The 26,758-nt window shown below is 38.3% G+C and overlaps 1 long non-coding RNA gene across 1 annotated transcript in view; it reads left to right on the top strand.

Moving 5' to 3' along the window:
- Positions 1 to 15,290: 15,290 nt before the first annotated feature.
- LOC118650319 overlaps positions 15,291 to 26,758 on the top strand; it is a 51,819-nt gene continuing 40,351 nt past the window's right edge. Inside the window, exon 1 of the long non-coding RNA XR_004965992.1 lies at positions 15,291 to 15,339. This is a non-coding gene — a long non-coding RNA (uncharacterized LOC118650319). The remainder of the gene's footprint in view (positions 15,340 to 26,758) is intronic.

The following is a 26,758-nucleotide window of genomic DNA, read 5'->3' as shown; positions in this document are numbered from 1 at the left end:
CAGATGTATATAAAACAAAGCAGAAGCTCAATTCTAAGAATTGAGAAAGTCTTCCAGCTGCAAGTCTGAGGAAGGCAAGTAGGGGGCTAATGAATAGTAAGAAGTTCTCTAAGGGTAACCAGATCCTCTTGGTTTGCCTAGGACTTGCCAATGTTAGTATTTTAGTATTGATGGTTCCACATTCCAGGAAATATCTCAGTCGTGAGCATACTGAAATAGCTGGTGATTTGGGTTTCTGCTGGTTCAAAGCATTAATGATTTCCCATTAGGTAACTGGGGAATTCCTAGTTAATTCTACTAGGGAAATCAACATTTATGATCATCACTCTGAAAATGATGGTTTAATTTTTTGTGGGCAACGTTTTAGTTAAGCAAGCTTGATTTACTGCTTTATTTGCTGCTGGTAAGTTCAATGAGTTTGCTTTGCTTTCTTATCTGGAAGGAACCCAGGTTGTCATTAAAGACTTTACAACCACCAACTATGAAGACAAAGGCAACTTAATGTGGGCCTAGTCAAGATAATGGGCACATGTAGACGGCTTGTGAGGGAGCAGACTGCTTAATGAATAAGGATTTGGACCAAGTCCAGGGAACTAGGTTAGGAAGGATCTGAGTTCAAAAATCAACTGGCAGGGTTTCAACAAACCATCAGCACTGGAACAGCCCTAGGTGCGTAATCACCGAGGGTCACCGAGGTTAATGTACCCATTTACAGCTCACAGGGCATGGCCTTGTCATGTGCTTCACCGAGGGCACTGTTTTATTATTTTGAACTTACAGAGTTATTTTACTCTTTTATGACAAGGGTTGTCTAGCATATTACTGTTATAAAGGTGTCCAGAATCTTGAAGAATTACATTTTAAGGTATTCTATCACATAATTAAAAATTTCTTTTTTTATTCTTCCCTTTCTCCTTTCTTTCCCCTCCTGAGTCCTTCTCATTCCAACTAGTCCCCTTTCCTTATTTCTTATACTCTCCTCTCATCTTTTTTCTATCCATCTCTCTTCCTCTTTTGCCCTTCCCTCCTTCCTTCCTTCCTTCTTTCCTTCCTTTCTCCCTCCCTCCCTCCCTCCCTCCCTCCCTCCCTCCCTCCCTCCCTCCCTTCCTTTCTCCTTCCTTCCTTCCTTCCTTCCTTCCTTCCTTCCTTCCTTCCTTCCTTCCTTCCTTCCTTCCTTCCTTCCTTCCTCCCTCCTCTCTTCTCTCCTTTATCTCTTCTTTTACCCACCTTCTTTGAAGGAACAGGGGATTTTGAATCTGATCAGATGAAGGATTCATTCACACAAGGACTTCTTATCAAAGACTGAGCTAGGAGAACTCAACTGGAGTTTTGTTTTCACTGCTGTAGCAAGAAATCTCCCTAAATATCTCTCAGCAAAAGAGGTAGATGTGCTGAAATCTGGAAGAAAGAAATGATAGCATGCCTCCTTGTTCTTCTAAAAAATGTGTGGGCTTGGTTTTCTAATGCCTAGGTGCTTCCTGAAGAACCCTTAAATTCTAATATTGGCAAAAAAAAAAAAAAGTAGCATGAGCTGTTTGGTGTTAGAGTAAGAAGAGCAAAGCTCAGTAACTAGGACAATTTTAACACTTAAGCTCCATCCCTAAGTTAATTCTGAAATTATCGCTGGTTCTAGAAGTGCTAGGGCCACTGGCCCAGGGATAAAGCAGCATTGAGGGTCCTTTCCTGAATGCTCTAGAGCAGCGGTTCTCAACCTGTGGGTCGCGACCCTTTGGGAGTTGAACGACCCTTTCACAAGGGTCGCCTAAGACCATCGGAAAACACATATATAATTACATATTGTTTTTGTGATTAATCACTATGCTTTAATTATGTTCAATTTGTAACAATGAAAATACATCCTGCATATCAGATATTTACATTACGATTCATAACAGTAGCAAAATTACATTTATGAAGTAGCAATGAAAATAATTTTATGGTTGGGGGTCACCACAACGTGAGGAACTGTATTAAAGGGCCGCGGCATTAGGAAGGTTGAGAACCAGTGCTATAGAGCAATCTGATTAGAGTACTCATCCCAGTAACCCATTTGGGAGACTTACTAGCATCTCTGGCTGTTCCAACATAACAGCAGACACTTTGTCTGATACATTTCTAAAAGCCCCCAATGAATTATCCCACCACCTCATGAAGGTAAACTCCAGAACACCCCAGAAAGAGCATTTAGTGTCAACTGGACACCCAAAGGGCTATAGAAGGTGCTTAGTTACCTATAATTCAAGGAAACAAATGGAGCACCTTCATATATCTTCAGAGAGCTGTGAAAAGAGGGGCATGGATACCTCTGTCACACACTAATAGCTCACAAAAATGAGGCAGATGAACCTACACAGATGTTCTGTTAGGAGTATATGGGAGACGAGAACCTAGTAATGGAAAGGAAGAGTTTAACTTTTTGCTTTATTGTCCTTTATCTGCTACTTACTTGCTCTGACAAGTTGGTAATTAGCTGAAACTCTCTAGTCTGGTTTGTTTTTTACTGTGGTATGATCTCCTGAAGTCTCTTTTAGTGATCTTTTTATTTATAGTTTAGGAGGCTTGTACACTTCTGTGGAGAAGGATTCTTTAAAGTAAAAATTATATTGAATTTTAACCTATTTGACTTTTTAAAAATTTTAATATATTTTTATTGATTTCAGAGAGGAAGGGAGAGGGAGAGATAGAAACATTAATGATGTCAGAGAATCATTGATAGGCTGCCTCCTGCAAGTCCCCTACTGGGGATCAAGCCTGCAACCCGGGCATGTGCCTTGGACCAGAATCAAACCCAGGAACCTCCAGTCCACAGGCCAACGCTCTATCCACTGAGCCAAACTGGCTAAGGCAACCTATTTGACTTTGCAGACAAATTTCATCTAAACCTCCCACCTCATGTATCTCTGACTCACCCTTGTACCTAAAAGGACTGAATTCAGATGACTGGATGTGTCCTGTGCATATGCACAGAGCTTGGGGGAGCAAGTCTCAGTAAGAAGAGCTTCTCTCTACTCCCCATGTCATGTGAGCCATGATACTTCATTACCTTCACACTCTGGTTAACCTCATTAAAAATATACTGCCTAACCTGTTTAACGAGGCAGGACTCCAGGAAGTAACTTTTCTTTTTTTCTTCTTCATCCTTTTAAACTATAGATTCTTGACCAAATTTTAAAAGAAGAAAATCAGTTCTTTGCCAAGGGATTTTATGAATGTCTTATAACTAATAAACCAAGTTACTATCAAGGAAAGTTCTTCCACACCTTTACCGGGAGAGCACGGAATGTCCAGTCAACACAGTCATTATTTTACTCACAATGTTAACTCTAGCAACAATGGAAAACTTTCTGTTCTGCCTTAGGAATATTTTAACATTTTACTTAATTTATCTGTCAGATGCCTGAAAAAAATACCACCTCAAACTAAAGAAAACTTAAAATACGCACTTTAAATAAATAGAACATCTTTCTAATAAGATTGCATATCCCACCTTTCAGAAAAGAGCAAGGCATAAAATGTTGAGTACCTCTATAATTGAAATGTTGGTTTAGGACACAAGAAAAGCACAGACAATAGAGAAAAATAAAAACAGTTTTTTTCTTAAGAAATTTTGCCAGAGGAAAAAGTCTCATTCTCATGATGTGTTAGTAAGATCTCAGTCCTGTGTTTTGCTTTATGAGAGGTATTAAAAGTAGCAACAATACAATAAGATACATTAAAATTAGGAATAATGGGCATGTATTGATGACTATAATTTAAGCCTTAAATCTAAGTCATAGGCTAAGAATGCTTACTTTCTGAGTGGTGGTATAAAAGATATTGGGCAAAAAAAATAACAAAAAAGAAAAAAGACATGATGTTGATTTCCTTCAAGTAGTTTCAGGGTGTTTTCTTGAGTATTGTGTGAGAACCCAAATTCCCTGAATTTATATCTGTCCCAGGTAACTAGAAACAGATGTCATCTCACCTAATGGAGAAGAAAAGAATAAAACTTTAAAATGCCTCCTTTTCTTTTTACCTACTGAAGGCCTTTTCTTACTAGGAACATGTGACATCCAATTAAAAAACAAACAAAAGTCAAGGCTTTAATCTGAAATCCTATGGAAAAGTATGATAATAATCTTTTCACTGATATTCTAATCCAAATATTTTAAAATTCAAATGATATTAAGAATTTTATTTTAGGTAGTCTATCCTAAAACACAACACAAATTAAACATATAAGCATGCTGTTAAAATCTGTATAAAAATATTGCATACTCATTCATCTTCTTCAAAACCTCTAATAACATTTTTGCCAATAACAATTTATTGGCATACTTATTAAACATATCAAATGCTATAAAAAGAATAGGGATTGTGCTAAGAAAAATTAAATAATGATTAAAATTTTAGAAATCTTTTCTTAAAGGATATAATCAAAATCAGTTTTTTCAAGGAATACAAATTCTAAAAATATAGGAGTAGGTTAATTACAGTGTTCAGGATTTTGATCCTTTATTCCTTGTTTTAAACACTGAACAGCCCAATGACCCTAACTTCTTGTGGGGAGATGGAGTGCAATTCTTTTAAGTTTTTAAGTGATACAACTTTCACTTATGCACATACAACAGAAACAGAAATTAAATTCATTCAGTGGAATCTCATGTTGCAATGTACACAAAATATCTTGCAAAATATTCAAAGGCAGTTTATGACGGAAAGAAAGCTTTTATAGTTGCAATATATAGATAAGCAGAAGTAATTTGGAAAATGCAAGTCAGTTGAAGTGCAAACAGGTCTTAGTTTTGCTGACTCTACAAAAGGCCATAATACTTTATACTCCTTGAGGACAGTGAAAAGCCTGTAACATCTAAAGCCTGTAATGCTATGAAAATGGAGAAAGGTGAAATGGCTTAAGTCTCCCTCCCTCCCTCCCTCGCTCCCTCCCTCCCTTCCGCCCTCCCGCCCTCTCTCCTTCTCTCCCTCCCTCCCTCTTTTCCTCCAACCCTCCTTCCTTTCCTCTCTTTCCACCTCCCCTCCATCACCATTCCTTCTTTCCTTTCTTCCTGCCAGTCTGCCTTCTTTCCTTGTTTTATTTTCAGCAACCATTAATCAAACATCTGTAATATGTTATGCATCACGTTAAGCCCATTGTGAGTAAAGATGGCTGGAGAACACGCTGTGTGTAAAGCCAGAAAGGAGAGGTGTCTGAGAAGATAGACTGGGCTTACACTGTTGAGGGCACTAAATGTCAGATTAAATTATGATAATAGCTAATACTCATTTAGTGCATGGCTATTATAAGTGTTTTACTTATTTTAACAATTAATTATTTCAACTACTTTATGAGGTAAGTGCTATTATTATCTCCCTTTTATAGGTTAAATAAAAAAACCCTGAGGCACAAAGTGTTTAAATAACTTTCCTAGGGTCACAAGGAGTTACATGGCAGAGCTAGAATTACAATTTCAGGCAGTCTGGTCTTATAGTGTGTGCTTTTAACTATGATGCTATACTGTGATTTGAGATCAACTTTATTTTGCAGGCAATCAGGGGCCATGTTACTCATTGGCTTAGTTTTATTGTAAAGTAAGGATAATAATAACAATACCTTCTTCAGAGGGTTGTGGTGAGAATTAAATAGGATAATATATGGGAAATTGTTTTGAAGAGTTATAATGTGCCACATAGCATTAATAAATATAAAATATTATTCAAGTAAATAAAAGCTTGAGTAGTTACTATTTACCAATGGGCACAACTCTTCCTGATATTATCAGCCAAATATTAGCCTTGATTATATGAAAAAAAAAATTGGAGAAGAAATCAAAAATGATAGTGAGAGGAGATAATGATGGCACTGATGATACTACTGAGGAAAGAGTAACCCATGTAACAAATATTGTTGAGTGCTTATTCTGAAAATGTTTACTTGACCAGATTTTAAACAAAGCCCCTGCCCTCATGTGCTTGCAATCTATGATCATCCAGATTTCATGGCGGACGAAAGGCTCTCAAAACTATTTTACGTGATCATACCATCTCCTGAAAAAATTGCATTGGAAGAGAAATTATTCCCATTTTCTCAATCAGGAGCTTGAGTGACATCTCCAGTGTCATACAAGTAGAATGTAGAGTCAGGACCCAAACCTAGATCTCTTGCTCTTCAGAACATCATTCTTTCTTCAAGACCAGACTGTCTTATGTAGTAATAATAATAATAATAATAATTAATAATAAGAAGAAGAAAGCACTAACTGCATGCTAGGCATTATTGTAAGGGCTTCACATATATTAGCTCATTCGACACAGCAAAGCCTGAAGGATATATCTTATACTATACCAGACTGTTCACTAAGGTAAAGCTATGTCTTTTGATACACATTGGTACTAGTAGACTTCTCTTAGCTTGATATTGCCTCTGAGAGGACATTCAATTTTTATGGTTAATGAGTCTGCACCCTTGAGATGGGGAGCTGGCCTGGAGCAGAAAAGCCTCTCTGAGGTGGTCTGATAGTAACAGTGGGAGACAACGTTCCTTCTTTCTAAGGAAGAAGAAAGATAAGCATTGTGCACAGGTTGGAATCCTCTTCTGAAAACCACAGCTCTGTGTCCTTGCTCTAGCTGTAGTAGCTTGTCTAGATTCCTACAGAATGAATCTCATGGCTAAGCCTGCCTCTTCGGTTTCCTCTTTCACAATCGAGATGTGAGAAAGCTGTGATGACTCCTTTCCCTAGTGTACCAGCCTGAAGGCTAGAACATAAAAAGCAGAGAATGGAATAAGTGAGTAATAGCACCCAGCTAGAAACCTGAAACCTGGCCTCCTTTGACCTCGTTATTGTAATTTTTATTTTATTTTTTAAAAACAGAGGATTGTTCAAGGGGAACAGCTAGAACTGATAACGGATAACAATTAAACAGTCTTAAGTGAATGAAAGTTAAAAATAAACTCTGGGGCACTTCTATGAGGTGTTCACCAGAGTGAAGGTCACAATCTGTATTTAAGAGCAATGATTTTCTAGGTGAAAAAGGTGGAGGGATTGAGAAGTACAGATTTACAATTACAAAATAGTCTTGGGGACGTAAATACAGCATAGAGAATATACACATCTACACAGCATAGAGAATATTATGATAATTATGTATGTTGCCAGTTGGGTACTAGAAATATCAGGGGAACACTTTGTAAAGTATATGACTGTCTAACCATTAGGTCGTACACCTGAAACTAATAAAAAATATTATTGAATGTAAACTATAATTGAAAAAGTTAAAAAAATTAAGTAAATTTGAGAGATAATATCAGTAAAATAAATTTTAAAAAGATCAATGATTTTCCAAAGTCATTTAATAAAAATAAGGAACTATTACAATATTTGATGTTTTATACCTGAAGTCTATATAATTTTATTAGCTAATATCACCCTAATAGTGTCAATTTAAAAATAAATAAACGAAAAAGATATTCCATCTCTTTTTCATTTCAACTCCCCAAATCTTTAAGGACGTCAGCCATGGAATGCACACACCTCAAATCAGGTGGCTCAAACTGGCCAGACAATTTAATCCTCTTTTATATTTACTTAAAATGACACCTTGGTTTTTATTTTTATTTTTTCAAATGGAACATTCTATCTTCATTTCTAGAAAGCTTTGTGTATGCGTATATGTACATATGTGTGCTTTTTGATGGTAGAGAAGATGAAAAGTGTTTGGGGTCAGGGTAGAGAAAAAGCTAGTTATCCACATGAGGAGTAAATTTTCATTTTCTTTAATTTCTATAGTTTCTATAATTTATTTAATTTCTCTCAGGGTACTCTTTCCTTCTCACTAGCAGTGTTCCTAAGACATCAAAGCAACTGATTAATTACATTTTAAAATTGTTCACATTCATTGACATTGGAGGAGAGAAGGATGGAAAAGAAAGAGAACACTTTCCTCACTAAACAGAAAACTTTTTAAAAAGTTTTTGAAAATGCATTTCCATTAAATAAGCTATAACAGTTGTGTGGGACATTGAAATAACTGTGTTTAAAATTAAGATAGTGAATGTAGAATTAGACATAATAAAGAGATATCTCTGGAGCCAAAATGATGTTGGGCACTCAAAATTGATTTTAGTTAAAAAACAAACAAACAACAAACAAAAAAACTGAAAATGCATCTGATTGAAAGGAAGAAACACTGAGAAAATTAATCAAGTAAAAGAACTTATAAATGTACTTTTATTTCCTTTTAATAAAAAACAGTAATAAATTATTAAAACACAGTAGTCTTCCCTGGGCCTCTTTGTATGCTAAAGATTCACCATCCTTTTCTCTTCTCTCCTGACTTAATTATACAGTGTAGCATGTGAATGTTACCTTTAACTTTCCAATGTTTTTTCCACCGTCTCCCATTATGTGACATTAGTGCAATTTGAATTCAGCTCCAAGGTGTACTCTGATTTGCTGTATTCGGTCATAGAAACCCACATCCTTTGCTAGTGACTGCTTTAGGAACCTAGAGCTAAGCCAATCATTTCATAATTTGTGAGCTCCTTTGATGCAATCAGATTGAGGAAGGACTTTTTTCTAGTACTGGGAGCGAGGTGTATTTTATTTCCCTCTACCTGTAAAAAAAGGGAGCATGTAGCCTTTTTTATCATTGGAAATTACCTTTCAGTCAAGAGGTTGGAGAGAAAAAATCTTAGGTCTTTGATGATAACATTGACTTATTTGATTAACCTACTGTTATGTCTGCTCTTCTCTGGACATTCACTTATTTGAACCAATACATTTTCTTATTGGCTTTCAGTGACTTGTTTCTAACAAATATAAATAGTACAAGCCCTCCTCTCTTGGTGATGAACATAGTGCATCTGAAGAGGAAATTAAAATCCATGCAACATTCACACTACTTTCTGCAACAAACAGATAAATACAAACTAAAATTTTAGTTTAATTTAAAATTTAATCTTTGCACATATAACATATCACTCTCAAAACCACAGGGTAGGGATAATATCTAGGTTATCCCTGTGTTCTCAGCACCTAATATGGAAATTGCATAAAAATTATGTCATCTAAATGGTATCTCTACAAATTGCAGTTGAACTAATTACGTTTCTTTATTTATATAGCCTGTATTAGCTCAGTGGTTTGCAATCTCTTTGGAATTATGACATTCTTTGCTTGATTTTCAGTACATGGAACTCTCAGTGAACTCACAGTGTAGTAAGGGAAATAGATACAAATAACCATTTATGATATAAAGTAATAGTCTTAGAAATAAAATGCTTCCAAGACCTGAAGGAAGGAATGCCTGGCTCTGACTGTAATGTGGTCTTATCGAGGAAATATTTCTGAATAACTACATTCTTAAGAGTTCTGAAATAGTTTGTCTGGCAGGCAGGAGGGCAGGGGCAGTGAAGAGAGGGCATTCTAGGCAAAAGGAACAGCATGTGCAAAACACAGTTACATAGAAAGTAAATCATAGCATGTTTAAGAAAGTCTAAGTAATGGAACAATTATGCAGAGGAAGAGAAAGGCACCACTGTTTGCTCAGCAACTAAGTTGTATTAGGTTCTGAGCTAGGTTAACATATATGATTTCATTTAATTCTCACAACAAACATGTCATAGATTAGGAACAGGAGGCTCAATAGGGCTGGCTGACCTGGCTGTTTCTTCCCAGCTAGCAAACAGTCAAGCTATGATTTGAATCTGGGTTGGCCTGGCACTAATAACCAGTCCTTTCTCACTAAAACGTGATGCCTAGCTGTATCATAAGGTACATGTAGGCCACATTGGGAAATACAGCTTCACATTTAGGGAATGCCAGATAGGAGGAGGCTTGTGTTCCTTACAATGGAGTTTGGATCTTATACAGTGTGAAGATGTCTAATAGGATATTGGAGACACAAGGCTGATACAAGTTAGCTGGTGATAAAAAAAAAAGTTGGCAGTTATCATTCAATTGGTTGTATTCGGTCACATTTGCTTAGTCAAAGGGTATGAAGGTAGAAGGCCAAAACAAAGCTTTTGAGAATTCCAATATTTAAAGAATTTTTATGAAAAAGGAGCCAGAGAAGGAGACTAAGAAAGAGTGCTGAAAGAGTTAGAAATGAAATCATAAAAGGGTGGTGAGATAGAGAATTTTATCCTATAGGTGGTAGTGAGTATCAATAGCTTCAGGAGAAGGTAGCAGTTAATCAGGCTTCAGTAATGTAGGATCCCTCATTTCTATCTCTGTTGTAATCTAATAAGTGATGGGTGGGTGTAATTAAAAGACAGCTTTTTATTCAAATTTACAAAAAAATTTGTACAAGAGTAGTTACTTATTGGGAACAAGCTATTTCAGGAAACATTGGTATTTAGAGTCTAATTGGAATCTCAAAGTTGGAAAAGAGCACAGAAGTCACCTAGTCTAGCTTAGGTAATGGATCAACATCCTTATGCTAACACTTGCCCATCCAAGTATACAAGAAGCTTATTCTGATATCACTGAGTTTAGAAGCCTATAAGATGCGGTTATCATCAACAAATAACAAACGACAAATGCTGGAGAGGATGTGGAGAAAAGGAACCCTCGTGCACTGTGGTGGGAATGCAGACTGGTGCAGCCACTGTGGAGAACAGTATGGCGTTTCCTCAAAAAATTAAAAATGGAACTCCCATTTGACCCAGTGATCCCACTTCTAGAAATGTATCCCAATAAAACAGAACACCAATCAGAAAGGATATATGCACCCCTATGTTCATAGCAGCATCATTTACAATAGCTAAGATTTGGAAACAGCCTAAGTGCTCATCAGCAGAGGAGTGGATTAGAAAACTGTGGTACATCTACACGATGGAATTCTATGCTGCTGTAAAAAAAGCAGGAATTCTTACCATTTGCAAGAGCATGGATGGAACTAGAGAGCATTATGCTAAGTGAAATAAGCCAGTCAGAGAAAGATAAATGTCACATGGTCTCACTCATTTGTGGATTATAATGAATAACATAAACTGATGAACAAAGTAGAACCAGAGACATAGAAGCATCGAACAGACTGTACAACCTATGAGGGAAGGTGGTGGGAGGATAAGAGATCAACCAAAGGACTTGTATGCATGCATATGAGCAAAATCAATGGACACAGACAGTAGGGGAGGGGAGTGAGGGCTTGTACTTGGGAAGGAGGAGGTGGGGAGATAGGTTAATGGGGGTAAAATGGAGACTCATGTAATACTTTAAACAATAAAGATTTTTTTAAAAAAGATGCCTCACTTTTCTGGTTTATGTCAATCATTTCCTCTTCATAATGTATCACTAAAAAGCAATGATAATTTACATATTTATATAGTTTTTATTATAGTTTACAAGTTTCAACAAACTTTCACACATGTTTATGATTTGACTATCTCCACAAGCCAGTGAATTAGTCAGAGAAATGAAGTGTTCCACTTACAGATAAGCAAACAAAGGTTTAGCGAGGTTAATGGAAATTAACCTGAGGTTCCTTAGAAATAGATTAATGGGGTCAGAAGAAAAAATTAGCTCTGATTTCTAGTTTTCTCTTAATCACTGTACCATTAGTGGATGATTATATAAATTTGGGTACTGGTTTCTTTCTCTTCACTTTTTTTCATGTAAAGCTTGTTTCTTCAACTCTGCAGTAATCTTCCAAAAGATTTACATTTCTTCTGGCTGAGGCTACAGTAAGATGGCCCACGAGTAATGGTTCTTCCCATTTGGACCACAGACTTGCAGTGAAGATTAAGAAATAAGTGTTGCTTGTTTAAGTGAGTAAGCTCCCCTTTATAGCTGGATAAAATGATGATGTGATTCTATTTTACCAGCATTTAGATGAAGGATTTAACAGTTTTCTGGGTAACTTAACAACTATAGGAAGTCAGCCTGGATATTTCCAGCCTGTTGAGTTGGTTTTCTCTTTGTTTGAATTCTCCACAGAGTTCTCTGTCCCGGTCAATTGACGAGAAAGCTGCTGAGCTTGCCAATCACTGTGTGCTGGAGAGAAGGTGCTACAGAACACAGATATCTCATGTTCCACCCATCAAACGACTCATGAAGAAAATAAAATTCATACTCTAAAATAGACATGACTTTTTATTTTTCTGACTTTTTTCCTTCTATAGTCTAAGAGCAGTGCTGGAGTTATATTTTGAGTCTTGACATTTAGATACCTAGAGATACACAGAATTCATAACGTAAAAAATAAAAGTGTGCAGAAATGTAACTTCTATGGATAGAAGCCTTCTAATGGACCCATCTCAGTTGATGTATTTGTGGCTTACAAATTTTTTCTGATGGTTTTTAGTGTGGGTCCTCTGCCTCTCTCTTGTCTATTCTGTTTATTTTTAGGGGAATTATTCAAAGGGAAAAAGAATACATCTGTGACCAGCTTGTGATGTATTTATCTTATACATAAAGAGATTTGATTTCTTTCCCATGGTCCTGCTATCATGCCCTATCCAACATGCCCATCACAATGAGAGAGAGAGAGAGAGAGAGAGAGAGAGAGAGAGAGAGAGAGAGAGAGAGAGAGAGAGATTGCATCTGATTCCTATATATACCATAAATAAGAAGAATTGCTTAGGGTTTCTTCTAACTATTCTGATTCTCATTACCTTGCCCTTTTATGGAGATGCATGATGAAAATCACAGCCTTTATTTACATAGTAACAAAATACTTTCCTCCCATTCTGTTTTATCTCAGATTAACTTGTCCTTTCCTTGACTCCCCCCTTTCCTCTATTTGTAAACTCAGTACCAACAAATGTGACCTGCCTACCACTTCCATTCAAGTAACCTTTTTTTAGTTCCTACCCACAATTTGGTTTCACTGAGTAATCTCAATGAGGAAATATCTACAAGACCACTTGGCAAGACTTGAGATTTTCCATTCTTTTTGAAAACTAATGAAAAGGCAATTATTGCCTCACACTGTTCTGTTTCACAAAGAACTGCTTTTCTAGTCCCTGAACAGAATCCTCTGTTGCTGTCTTTTATCCTCAGTCACTCCCTGACTTCTTTCCCTAATGTTATTTGACCAATACTGAGGTAAACATATCTTTGGGTCCAGGGAAGTGGCTGCGTTTCTCAGTTGGGAACAGCCATCATACAAGCATGAGAACATTTGTTGAGTGTTTACTATGTACCAGGAACAGAAGGATATGGAGATAGGTAAGACAACCTTGCTCTTTGCAAAGAGCTCCCTGTCTAGCAGGTTAGACCACTATGTAAACAAATTTAGTAATTTCAATTTGTGAGACTCTCAGATCTGAAGAAGCTCATGCTGAGTATAGAGACAGAGGAGATGCATCTGTAACTAGCTTTGGCAGTAGTAGATGAAGAAGACTTTCTGGAAGAATTGAGTTCTGAGCTCGATTTTGAAATATGAGTAGGGATTGCCAGGTGAATAATAGGACAATGGAGGTGGGCTTGTGAAGAAGGATATGGAAAGAAATTAGTCTTGTAATAAAGGCACAGATCAGTTTTATTATAGACCTTTAGGAGACACGTGACCAGATTTATAATTAGAAACATCATTTTGACTCTGTCAAGATGATGGATTTAAATGCAAGAGCTGAGAGCAGTTAGATATCTATTTAAATTAGGGGTTGACAAACTATTGTCAGGCCAAATCTGACCCAGCAACAGTCTATTTTTTTTAGTATATTTAATTGATTTTTTACAGAGAGGAAGGGAGAGGGAGAGAGAGTTAGAAATATTGATCAGCTGCCTCCTGCACACTCCCCACTGGGGATGTGCCCGCAACCAAGGTACATGCCCTTGACTGGAATCGAACCTGGGACCCTTGATCCCGCAGGCCGATGCTCTATCCACTGAGCCAAACCGGTTAGGGCGCAACAGTCTATTTTTGTAAATAAAGTTTTATTGGAACATAGCCATACTCTTCTGTTTATGTGTGGCTTATGGCTGCTTTCATATTACCAGGATAGATTTGAGAGGTTGCAACAAAGACTATATGTCCCACATTTGGCCCTTTACAGTAAAAGTTTGCTAATTTAAGTAGTGCAAGAATTAAGGTAGCAGAAGATGATGGCTTGAACTAAAGCTGGGGCAGTAGGGGTAGAGAGGAGTGGATGGTGCAAGAGCTATTTAGGAGGAAATGAGGATAGAATTTGGTGAATGATTGGGATGAAGATAAGGGCAAAGATGTGAGAGACATGAGTCTGGGAAGAGTCCTAGTTTCTGGATCTCTATTTAGCATCGTGTCTTGCATAAATATGCAAAAGAAGCTGGGAGGTGCAAACCCAGTAGGAAAGATAATGTGTGTATGTAAAGATAAATATCTTTAATACAAGATTGAAAGAAATTAGGTCATGAAATTTCAGGGGAGAGATGATGTTTACATGAATATTTAGGGATAGCTTAAAGTAAAAGTAATAGTTTGAGTTTTGAAAAATTAAGAGGATTTGGACATAGGATAGGAGGTGAGAAAGAAGATGTAGGAGCAGAAGTAAGGATCTGGACACCAGGTGGGAAAATACAGCGATGCCAACTTTAGGAGCTTGGATTTTATAGAATAGACCATGAAAGTCTGAAGGTTTTAAGTAGGAGAATGATAATGTTAGAACTGCACTTTGGCAATGAGATTACAGTTGCTGAATAGAGAAAAGATCAAAAAAAAGAAAAGAAAAGGAAACTAACATTTGTCTTTCAAAGCTTTGCTTTGCTGACACTTTCAGAAAATATTTGTTCTTCCTTTATGTTTCCACCATGCCCCTAAGACTCCTAGAATCAGAGCACTGGTTACCCTTTGTTGTAATAGAATGTGAGAAGCCAGGGACTGTGACATTCTTAGTACAGTGCCATGGGTAAGACCTGTCTGGGATTGACCTTTATATGACGTGACCCTCTCCGGGCCTTGGTATTCTCATCTGGGCTTAATAATTGTGACTATTACTTGTAATTATTAAGTAAGATAATGTGTGAATAGCACTTAGAACAGTGGCTGGCACATAGTGAGGGCCAATACATGCTATTGATTATTATTTGTAGTGCCTAGCTCAGTGCTTGGAAACTAATAAGGATTTTGTTGAATGAGTGATTTTAAGTGCCTACAGTGAGCCAGAGACTTTGTATTAACACTTCTGCAAAAAAAAAAATATATCATTTCTAATTTTAGAGAAGATGTAAGAGCTCTGATAGAAAATGACAGAACCAAGATGTAGACGGAAACTTACCACGCCCTATTTAGTAGAGAGCTGGTAGGAGAGAGAGAATTTAAAGAGATGAGAGGAATGGATGGACTCAAGCCCTCAGGAGACAGGAGAGGAACTGTATCAAAAGCATGGATGAAGGCCCTCGACTGCTTTCCTGAGATAACACAGAGGAGAAACTATGGAGGGTAAGTGTAAGGTGAAGGGGAGGGAAGTAAAACGGTTAGCTGAGTAGGAGGTTGGCAGGCTGGGAAGCCTGCTAAAACAGGAATCGAAGAAGACTCCAAGTTCTTGAGCTTAGGTAACTAGAGGAATGATGATGCCATTTGTAGAAATAGAAATGTGAAGATTTGTTTTTTGTGTATGAACTTGAGTGTTTAGTTACAGATATAAAGTTTGATACTCCCAAAACATTAAGCAATGAGTTGGAAATGTGGCCCTAGAGCTTGGGGGAGACATGGGTACTGTAGTGAAACATGTAGAAGTCATCTGTCTGGAAGTGAGGGCTGAAGTCATGGGCACTGCATGCATGGACAAAGCACCGGGTTAGTCAGCCCCACAGGCCGGTTCTTGACTCAGCCTGAGAAAGGGCTGGCCCACCAGGACCCCATGCCCATCCCTGATACATATTTGTAAGCTGATTTTTGACACTGAATTTCCTCGTTGGCCCATTAAAGGTGTGGCAAGTGACCAGTGTGCAGTCTCAGGAACTTTCTGCATGAATAAAAAGCAGTGCCAGCAACAGGTAAAGTTGTCTAACACAGGGAAAGAGGAGACAGAGGAGTGAAGGCCCGCTTAAAGGGTCAACTTCTTCACCTTTGGTGCTGGCTACCGAGCCCAACCTCTCCTGCCTTTTCTAAGCACAGAGCTTTAGAAATGAATTGAATCTGCTTAAAGCTACCCACCAGAGAATCTGATGCAAGTGAAATTATTTGGTCAGAGAGGGTCATAAACACATGATAAAATCTGACCTTTCCAAGAGGGGATTATCTGTAAATAACTGCGGTTATCCCCTGGGGTGCTGGGCATAAGCCTGGTGGAGGGGCAGAGAGAAGAGCTATTTCCTCAGCTTCCTGGGCATCACTCCAAGAGGTGAACAGCAGAAGGGCTTTACAGAGGCTCAAGTATAAGCCCTCGCAGTCATACACCCACTTCCTGCTGGCAGGGCCACAGCAAATTTACGGGGGCTCCTCGGCTCTGCTGAGCAATGGAATGTGGCTACCAGGAAAAGAATATGAACATTGCTGTTTCTAAATATGTCACCAGTGAAGCTCCTTTTAAAATATTAATTGTGGCAGTGTTGAAAACGCATAAAAGAACTGACAATCGTGCTTGTTCAGACCACAGAAAGTTTAATTTCAAAATGTGGTTTTGAATTGCTTTTTCTCCCTTTCTGCCGGTAAGCAATGGATTCATCAAAACCCTTTCTTTTGAATAAAAGAAGAGCCCCTAATGGTGCCCATCCAGTGTCATTAATGTGGAGGAGGTGAGTGTTATGAGACAGCCTACATTTATGAGGAGCCCATTCGTGAGCCAAATGCCCATTGGAGTGGTTGCTAACAGATCCATTCCCTTAGTTTCCAAGATAAGAAAGAATCAACCCTGTTTTTTAAGACTTGGTATGCAGTGATCACCATATGGTTGTTCAGTAACCTATGCAGAGGAGACCTTTGTTTACTAAATCAGCAGTTCATTTCCTTTGTCGTGTCCCCAGCCCCCGCCCAGGCAATCTGACTTCTGTTGTTTTCAAATTACAACAAAAAGAAGATAAATTTCTTTTTTTATATTTTATTTGGTTATTTTGTTCATTATATTCCACACAGAATTGAAATTATATGTTATTTGTTGTTCTCTGATTGGCTTATTTCATTTAGCATAACATTCTCCAAGTTCATCCATGTTGTGGCAGATGGTAAGATTTCCTTCTTTTTTTTTTTTTTTTTGGCTGAATAGTATTCCATTGCGTAAATGTACCAAGCTTTTTTTATCTACTCATTTACTGAAGGGCACATGGGTGGTTTCAAATCTTGGCTATTGTAAATAATGCTGCAATGAATATAGGAGTGCATTGATTCAAATTAGTGGTTTCTTGAGATATATTCCAGAAATGGAATCCCTGTGTCATAGGGCAGTTCCATTTTTAATTTTTTGAGGACACTCCATACTCTTTTTCCACAGAATGCACCAATCTGCATTCCTCCTAATGGTGCAAGAGTGGTCCCTTATCTTCACATCTTCCCCAACACTTGTTGTTTATTGACTTATTGAAGATAGCCATTCTGTTAGGCATGAGATGATATCTCATTGTGGTTTTTATTTGCATCTCTGATAATTAGTGATGATAAGCATCTTTTCATATGTCTATTGGTCTTCAGTATATATTCTATAGAGATGTTTCTATTCAGGCCATTTGCCATTTTTTAATTGGATTTTTATGGTTTCTAGTCTCTTTTTTTTTTTAAATCTTTATTGTTCAGATTATTACATTTGTTCCTCTTCCCCCCCCCCCCATAACTCCCCTCCTTCCAGTTCCCACCCCACCTTCCGCCCTCACTCCCCACCCACTGTCCTCATCCATAGGTGCACGATTTTTGTCCAGTCTCTTCCCACATCTCCCACACCCCTTTCCCCCCCCCCAAGAATAGTCAGTCCATTCCCTTTCTATGTCTCTGATTCTATTATAATCAACAGTTCATTCTGTTCATCAGATTATTTATTCACTTGATTCTTAGATTCACTTGTCGATAGATGCATATTTGTTGTTCATAATTTGTATCTTTACCTTTTTCTTCTTCCTCTTCTTAAAGGATACCTTTCAGCATTTCATATAATACTGGTTTGGTGGTGATGAACTCCTTTAGCTTTTCCTTATCTGTGAAGCTCTTTATCTGACCTTCAATTCTGAATGATAGCTTTGCTGGATAAAGTAATCTTGGTTGTAGGTTCTTGGCATTCATCACTTTGAATATTTCTTGCCACTCCCTTCTGGCCTGCAAAGTTTCTGTTGAGAAATCAGCTGACAGTCGTATGGGTACTCCCTTGTAGGTAACTGACTTTCTTTCTCTTGCTGCTTTTAAGATTCTCTCTTTGTCTTTTGCTCTTGGCATTTTAATTATGATGTGTCTTGGTGTGGTCCTCTTTGGATTCCTTTTGTTTGGGGTTCTCTGCGCTTCCTGGACTTGGAAATCTATTTCTTTCAGCAGGTAGGGGAAGTTTTCTGTCATTATTTCTTCAAATAAGTTTTCAATATCTTGCTCTCTCTCATCTTCTGGCACACCTATAATTCTGATGTTGGTACACTTGAAGCTGTCCCAGAGGCTCCTTACACTATCTTTGTATTTTCGGATTCTTTTTTCATTTTGCTTTTCCGGTTGGGTGTTTTTTGCTTCTTCGCATTTCAAATCTTTGACTTGATTCTTGCGCTCCTCTGGTCTGCTGTTGGGAGTCTGTATAGTATTCTTTATTTCAGTCAGTGTATGCTTAATTTCTAGTTGGTTCTTTATCATAACATCGAGGGTCTCATTAGATTTCTTGTAGATCTCATTAAGTTTATCGGCGGCTTCTAAACAGTTCTTGAGAGACCTTAAAAGTTTGGTTCTGAACTCTATATCTTCCATTGACAATTTTGTCCTGTTTCTTTGTCTCCGCATTTTTTATGCTTTCTTGGTGCACCCCCTAGTGGTCTTTGTGCGCAGTCTTGTTGTAGTTAAGCCTTGATTGTTGTAGTTAATACTGGGGGGATTTGACCTCCAGGCCAACTGGCTGTGAGAGTCAGCTGTGTCTGCAGTGGGAAAACTTCTGTCCTCTGGGGAGGTGCTAATCTAGCCTTTGCCTGAGGCTATCCGGCAAATGGCTCTGTGCAGGCCTTGGGCAGAGCGGGTAGCACAGGATCAACAGGGCAGGCGGAGCAAGCAGTTATGGCTGCTCTCAGTCCCGTCCCCAGAGGCTCTGCCTCTCAGAGTCCCAGCAACCGCTGCAAACCTCAGAGAGAAAGCTGCCCTCGTGTTCCGACTGATGCCAGACAGTCCCACTTCTCCCGTTTGAGTCTGGGTCCCTAGAGACTCACCCAGAACTGGAGCTCAGGGCCTGAGCCTCCCTCCTGATTTAAAACGACAACTGCACCCTCAGCCACCAGCCCGCTCCGCGCGCACCTCCACACCTTTGTATTTCCGCACTGCACCTCCTCTGAGTCTCAGTATGCTGTTCTCTTTCCTTCTAGTTGAAGAATTTCCCCTCAGCCAGGTTTCCTGTGGTTCTGGGTGATGTCCGTTCCATCTTTTAGTTGTATTTTTAAAGTGGTTGCGCGAGGCAGCATTCTCCGGTGTTTACCTATGCCACCATCTTGGTTCTCCCTGCACTGCCTTTTAAATGGAGGAATGAATTGGTTTCTAGTCTTATGTTTAAGTCTTTAATCAATTTTGAGTTTATTCTTCTGTATGGTGAAAGAAGTTTGTCTAGTTTCTTTGTTTTTCTCTTTCTTTCTTTCTTTCTTTCTTTCTTTCTTTCTTTCTTCTTTTTTTTGCAGGTATCTGTCCAATTGGTTATTGGTTGCCTTCCACATGTGCCCCAAGTGGGGACTGAATCTGAATCCTGGGTATATACCCTAACTGGGAACTGAACCTATCACCTTTTGGTTTATGAGACAGTGCTTGAACCAACTGAGCCACACTGACCAGGGCCCAACACCATTTATTAAATAGACTACCTTTACCCCATTGTATGTTTTTGCCTCCTTTGTAAACTATTAGTTGACCATAAAGGCATAGGTTCATTTCTGGGCTCTGTATTCTGTTCCATTGATCTACATGTCTGTTTCTCTGGCAGTACCATGCTGTTTTGATTACTATTGCCTTGTAGTATAGTTTTGATGCAATCATAAATGTAGTTTTCCTTTATGATGACTCATTATAAAAATACAACTAATTTCTGGATATTTATTTTGTATCCTGCTACATTACTGAACTCCTTTATCTATCCTAGCAGTTTTTGTTGTTGTTGTTGTTGTTTTTTTTTTGGTGGAATCGGTAAGGTTCTCTCTATACCAGTGATGGTGAACCTATGACATGCGTGTCAGAAGTGACACATGAACTCAATTTTTTTGGTTGATTTTTCTTTGTTAAATGGCATTTAAATATATAAAATAAATATCAAAAATATAAGTCTTTGTTTTACCATGGTTGCAAATATCAAAAAATTTCTATATGTGACGTGGCACCAGAGTTAAGTTAGGGTTTTTCAAAATGCTGACACGCCTAGCTCAAAAGGTTTGCCATCACTGCTCTATACAGTACCATGTCATCTGCAAATAATGACAGTTTTGCTTCTTCCTTTTTAATTTGGATGCCTTTTATTTCTTCTTCTTGCTCATTGTTATGACTAGGACTTTCAGTACTATGTTGAATTAGAATGGTGCAAGCAGACATCACTGTCTTGTTCCTGATCTTAAGGGAAACACTTTTAGTTTTTGCCCTTGAGTATGATGATGCCTGTGGGCTTGTCATATATGACGGTTATTTCCTCTATTCCCACTTTGCTGAGAGTTTTTATCATAAACTAGAGGCCTGATGCACAAAATTCGTGCAAGAGTAGGCCTTCCTTCCCTGGCTGCCTGCACCGGCGTCCCTCTGGCACCCGGGACCTGGGCTTCCCTCACAGCCCTGGCTTCGTCCAGAAAGTGGTCTGGAAGGACGTCTAGTCTAATTAACATATTACACTTTTATTATTATAGATTATTATAGATGGGTGCCAGATTTTATCAAATGCTTTCTTGTTGATATTATCACGTAAATTTCATCCTTAATTTTGTTTATGTGGTGTATCACCTTTATCAACTTGTGGATATTTCAAATTTGTATCCCTGGAAGACATCTCACTTGATCATTAGGTATGATCTTCTTAATGCATTACTGGATTCTGTTTGCTATTATGTTGTTGACAATTTTAGCATCTATGTTCATCAAGGATATTTGCCTATAATTTTTTTCTTTGTTGTCTCCTTAACTGAATTTGGAACTAGGATAGTGCTGGTCTCATAAAATGAACATTGAAGTCCTCCCTCTTTTTGAATTTTTTGGAACAGTTTGAGAAGGATAGGTTTTAGTTCTTCCTTGAATGTTTGGTAGAATTCACCTGTGAAGCCATCTGTTACAGGACATTCGTTTATTGGCAGTTTTTTAAAGTTACTGCTTCAATTTCATTAATTGTAATGTGTTTATTCAGATTTTCTTATTCTTCCTAATTGAGTTTGGAAGATGTATGTTTCTAAGAATTAATTTATTTCACCAACACTGACCAACTTGTTGGCATTTAGTCGTTCATAATATTTTCTTATAATCCTTTGTATTTCTGTGTGTCAGTTATTACTTCTCCTCTTTCATTTCTGATTTATTTATTTGGGTCCTCTATTTCTTTTTCTTGAAGTCTGGTTAAAGTTTTGTTTGTCTTTTTTATCTTTTCAAATATCCAGCTTTTAATTTCATTGATCTTTATATTGTTTTTATTTTTTTTAGACTTTATTTTGTTTATTTCTGCTCTGATCTTTATTATTTCCTTTCATATACTATTTTGGGCTTTGTTTGCTGTTCTTTTTCAAGTTTCTTTAAATGTAAAGTTAGATTGTATATTTGAGATTGTTCTTGCTTTTTGAGGTAGGCCTGTAATGCTATGAGTTTCTCTCTTAGGACTGCTTTCACTGTGATGCACAGATTTTGGGTTGTTGTGTTCTCATTTTTATTTGTTTCAAGGTTTCTTTTGATTTCTTCCTTGATCTTATTGTTAACTCATTCATTATTTAGCGACATGTTATTGATCCTCCATGTCTTTGTGTGTTTTTCAGTTTTTTCCTGTGATTGATTTCTAATTTCATACCATTATGGTCAGAGAAGATACTTGATATGATTTCAGTCTTTTTCCATTTATTGAGACTTGTTTTGTGTCCTAACATATGGTCTATCCTAGAAAATGTTCCATGTACACTTAAAAGAAATGTATATTCTGCTGTTTTTGGGCGAAATGCTCTGAAAAGATCAATTAAATTAATCTGATCTAGTGTATTATTTAAGACCACTATTTCCTTGTTGATTTTCTGTTTGGAAGAACTATCCATTACTGTCAAGCTCTCTCTTCGTGTCCATCAAGTGTTACTTTATATATTGAAGTGCTCCTATGGTGGGTGCATAAATATTTATAAGGGTTATTTACTCTTGTTGGATTGCTCCATTTATTGTCTTTAATTTTTAAATTCTTTATTGTTGAAAATATTAACATATAGTATTACATGTATCTCCTTTTCCCCCATTGACCTCTCCATGGCTGCCCCCACCCCCCCTGCACATGTCTTCACCCACGTAGTGTCTGTGTCCATTGGTTATGCTCATATGCATGCGTACAAGTCCTTTGGTTGATCTCCTACCCCCACCCTCCCCTGCTTTCCCTCTGAAGTTTGATGGTCGGTTTGATGCTTCTATGTCTTTGAATCTATTTTTGTTCATCAGTTTATGTTGTTCACTATATTCCACAAATGAGTGAGATCATGTAATATTTATCTTTCTCTGACTGGCTTATTTCACTTAGCATAATATTCTCCAGGTCCATCCATGCTGTTGTTAAGAGTTCTTTCTTTTTTATAGCAGAGTTATATTCCATTGTGTAGATGTACCACAGTTTGTAATCTACTCCTCTACTGATAGGCACTTAGGCTATTTCCAAATCTTAACTATTGTAAATTATGCTGCTATGAACATAGGGGTGCAAATGTCTTTTCTGATTGGTGTTTCTGATTTCTTGGGATATATTCCTAGGAGTGGAATTACTGGGTCAAATGGAAGTTCCATTTTTAATTTTTGAGGAAACGCCGTACTGTTCTCCATAGTGGCTGCACCAGTCTGCATTCCCACCAGCAGTGCAAGAGGGTTCCTTTTTTTCCACATCCTCGCCAGTGCTTGTCATTTGTTGATTTGTTGATGATAGCCATTCTGACAAGTGTGAGATGGTACCTCATTGTCATTTTTATTTGCATCTCTCCAATGATTAGTGACTTTGAGCATGTTTTCATATGCCTCTTGGCCTTCTGTCTGTCCACTTTCAAAAATGTCTATTTAAGTCTTTTGCCCATTTTTTGATTGGATTGTTTATCTTCCTTTTGTTAAAATGTATGAGTTCTCTATAAATTTTAGAGATTAGGCCCTTATCGGGTATAGTTTTCTTTGTCTCTTACTATAGCCTTTGCTTTAAAGTAAATTTATCAGATATATGTATGGCTACCCCAGCTTTTTTAAATTTGTCATTTGCATAAAATAACTTTTTCCATCTCTTTACTTGTAGTTCATGCATATCTTTCCTTCTAAGGTGGGTCTTGTCAACAGCATTATATCTATATCTATATCTATATCTATATCTATATCTATATCTATATCTATCTATCTATCTATCTATCTATCTATCTATCTATCTATATATGTTTTCTTATCCATTCAGCTATCCTTTGTGTTTTGATTGGAGCATTTAAGCCATTTACATTTAAAGTGATTGTTGTTAGGAACATATTTAATGCCATTTTATTCTTTTAACTATCTTCTTCTTTTCTTTCTTTTTTTTTTTTTTTGTCTTCTTATTTTTCAAGAAGGCCTTTTAACATTTTTTGTAATACTGGTTTGGGCAGTAACAAATTCCTTTAGCTCTTCTCTTGTCTGGGAGGCTCTTTATTTCTCCATCAATTTTATTTGATAGCCTTGCTGGGTACCATAATCAGTCATAGGTCCTTGCTTTTCATCAGTTTGAATATTTCATGACAATCTCTTCTGACCTAAAATGTTTCTGTTGATAAATCAGCTGATAGACTTATGGCAGATTCTTTATAGGTTACTAACTTTGTTTCTCTTACTGCTTTTGAGATTCTCTCTTTGTCTTTAACCTTTGGCATTTTAATTATGATGTATCTTGGTGTGGGCCTCTTTGGGTTCATCTTTTTGGGGACTATCTGTCCTTTTTGGACTTCTGTTTCTCAGGTTAGGGAAATTTTCCATTATTGTTTTTCCAAAGATGTTCTTGGTTCCTTGCTCATTTTATTCTCCCTCTGGAACTCCTATAATGTGGATATTGCTATGCTTCATGTTGTCCCAAAAGTCCCTTAAACTATCCTTATTTTTAAAAATTATTTTTCCTTTCTGCTACTCTGATTGGGTGTGTTCTGCTTTCTTGTCTTCTAAACTGCTGATTTGATGCTCTGGTTTACCCAACCTACTGTTTATTCTTTCTAGTGTATTCTTCATTTTAGATATCACATTCTTTATTTTTTATGGTTTCTATTTCCTATGTCCTTTATTATGTTTGCTATCTCTTTGTTGAAGTTTTCACTAAGTTCCTTAAACATCCTTATAACCATTTTTTAAAACTCTATTTTGCTAGATTGCTTGACTCCATTTCATTTAGCTCTTTTTCTGGAGTTTTCTCCTGTCCTTTCATTTGGGGCATGTTTCTTTGTCTCCCCATTTTGGCAGCCTATTTGTGTTTGTTTATATATATTAGGTAGATTTACTCTGGCAACCTGTCTTTTTAGGGTGGCCATATGTAATAGGTGTTTTGTAGGACCCAGTGGTGCAGTGTTCTTGCTCACTTCATCTGGGTGCTCCAGCAATGTCCTTTGTGTGGGTTATGTGTCCTTCCTGTTGTAATTGAGTCTTGATTGCTATTAGCCTGTTCACGTGTGGGGTCAACCCTCAGGCTGGTTCACTGTGTGGATCAACCTCCTTCAGAGTGTACAAACTGTGTAGTTGCAGACCACATGAAGAAGATATTTCCTCAGTAGATTCTAGTGCCTGCCAAGATCTCCATTAGGATATGCCACTTGTGAAGCTAATTGGATCCTGTTCTGATGTTGTCTGAAGCTAGCCAATGGGTGCAATGGTTCTGGATCCTCTTGGGAAGAACTCTGGTGCAGGCAAGTGTCAGTTGCTGCTTGTGACTGGATTTGGGCAAGCTGTTTGGAACTACCAAGCGATCCACAGTTTGTAGCTACCTCTGATGAACCTGTATGTACCCAGGAAGGACCAAGTTGTGCACCAAAGCCAGCGTTTACCAACACCAGGCCCAGAGGCAGGTGAGTAAAAGTCCCAAGATAGGCTGAGTCAATGAAAGAACCTTTGGTTGTATTTGAGTTATGTGAGAGGCTCTTAGTGAGTCACCAGGTAGGGGCGAGTGGTGCTCACCAGATTGATGGAGGTTCAAATTCAGTTCCAGTGCTGGGCCTGAGGCAACTTAGCAAATGTCTCATGGTATACCAAATCTGCCTTCTATCTACTGGGTTCTCACAGACTTTTGTGGTTGGGTGTTGTCTCAAGAAGTCATCAGGGTGAGACCAGCAGAATTCATCAGACCCAAACAGATCAAGATATGGCCACTTAAAAAATTATTCTCTCCTGGTAGGGAGGGTGAGAGAAAAATGTCTCCTGTCCAAGAGCCACACAACTTAGTCTATCCAATGTTCTGCCAGCAGTCCAAGCTCAACAGGGTAGGACCACTGGGAGTTGGGAGGGTGAAACTAGTGGATCTCCCATGCAAGGGTGGTGCCAGTCAGGCTTGGGGGAAGGTGTGAGGAGTGGCCTCCACTCCCCAGACACAGCATTCAGTCTGTCTTGGATTCTGTTCAGGCTTCAGCAGGGCAGGGCCTCAAGTAGTCTAGAGCAGTGGTTGGAAAACTGTGGCTTGTGAGCCACATGTGGCTCTTTGGCCCCTTGAGTGTGGCTCTTCCACAAAATACCACATGCGGGCGCGCTTTTACAGTGCGATTGAAACTTTGTGGCCCATGGGCAGAAGTCGGTTTTCGGCCTGGGTGAGTCTATTTTGGAGAAGTGGTGTTAGAAGGAGTGGGGGGTGTCGGTTAGTCGGGCGATGGGAGACGTGGCGCAGGTGGGCCATGGGATACATAGCGCTGGGGAGATACATTGTTTTGAGGTACGTTCACTGAGGTTGACCCCTTCCAACTCTCCTATCCACACTCGTCTATCTGAAACAAATATACAAGACAAGTGTGGATAGGAGAGTTGGAAGGGGTTGACCTCAGCGAACGTACCTCAATCAGACTGAGGGTGTTTTTAGCAAAGGCCAGCCTAGGAGTACCCTAATTAAGTTAATAACAATGTACCTACCTATATAGTTTAAGTTTAAAAAATTTGGTTCTCAAAAGAAATTTCAATCGTTGTACTGTTGATATTTGGCTCTGTTGACTAATGAGTTTGCCGACCACTGGTCTAGAGGATGGAGCTACCTGGAACCCAGAGGGTGGGGCTAGAGGATCTACCATGAGGGGGGTGTGCCAGTCAGGTTCACAGGAAAGTGGAGGGAATGGCCTCTTCCCCAAAGCCACACCACTCAGTCACTGAAACCCCCTGAGTATACAAAGATCTCTACACCCTGGCCTAGGCAGCTGACTCCCCAGCAGGGTGGGAGCTCTGCAGGGTAGGGTAACAGAAAGACCAGAGGGTGGGGCTATTGCATTCCCCCAGGCTAATGTTTTAAGGAGGGGAGTGCTCCAACCAAGATAGGGTACCTGCATTGCAGGAGAGTGACTCAACACAGGGTCCTGGCACTGTCCCCTCAGCTCTCTTCCCA

Source organism: Myotis myotis, unplaced genomic scaffold (genome assembly GCF_014108235.1).
Source record: "Myotis myotis isolate mMyoMyo1 unplaced genomic scaffold, mMyoMyo1.p scaffold_m19_p_3, whole genome shotgun sequence".
Lineage (NCBI taxonomy): Eukaryota > Metazoa > Chordata > Mammalia > Chiroptera > Vespertilionidae > Myotis > Myotis myotis.
The sequence above is the reverse complement of the archived record's forward strand: the minus strand, read 5'-3'. Positions and strand labels throughout refer to the sequence as shown.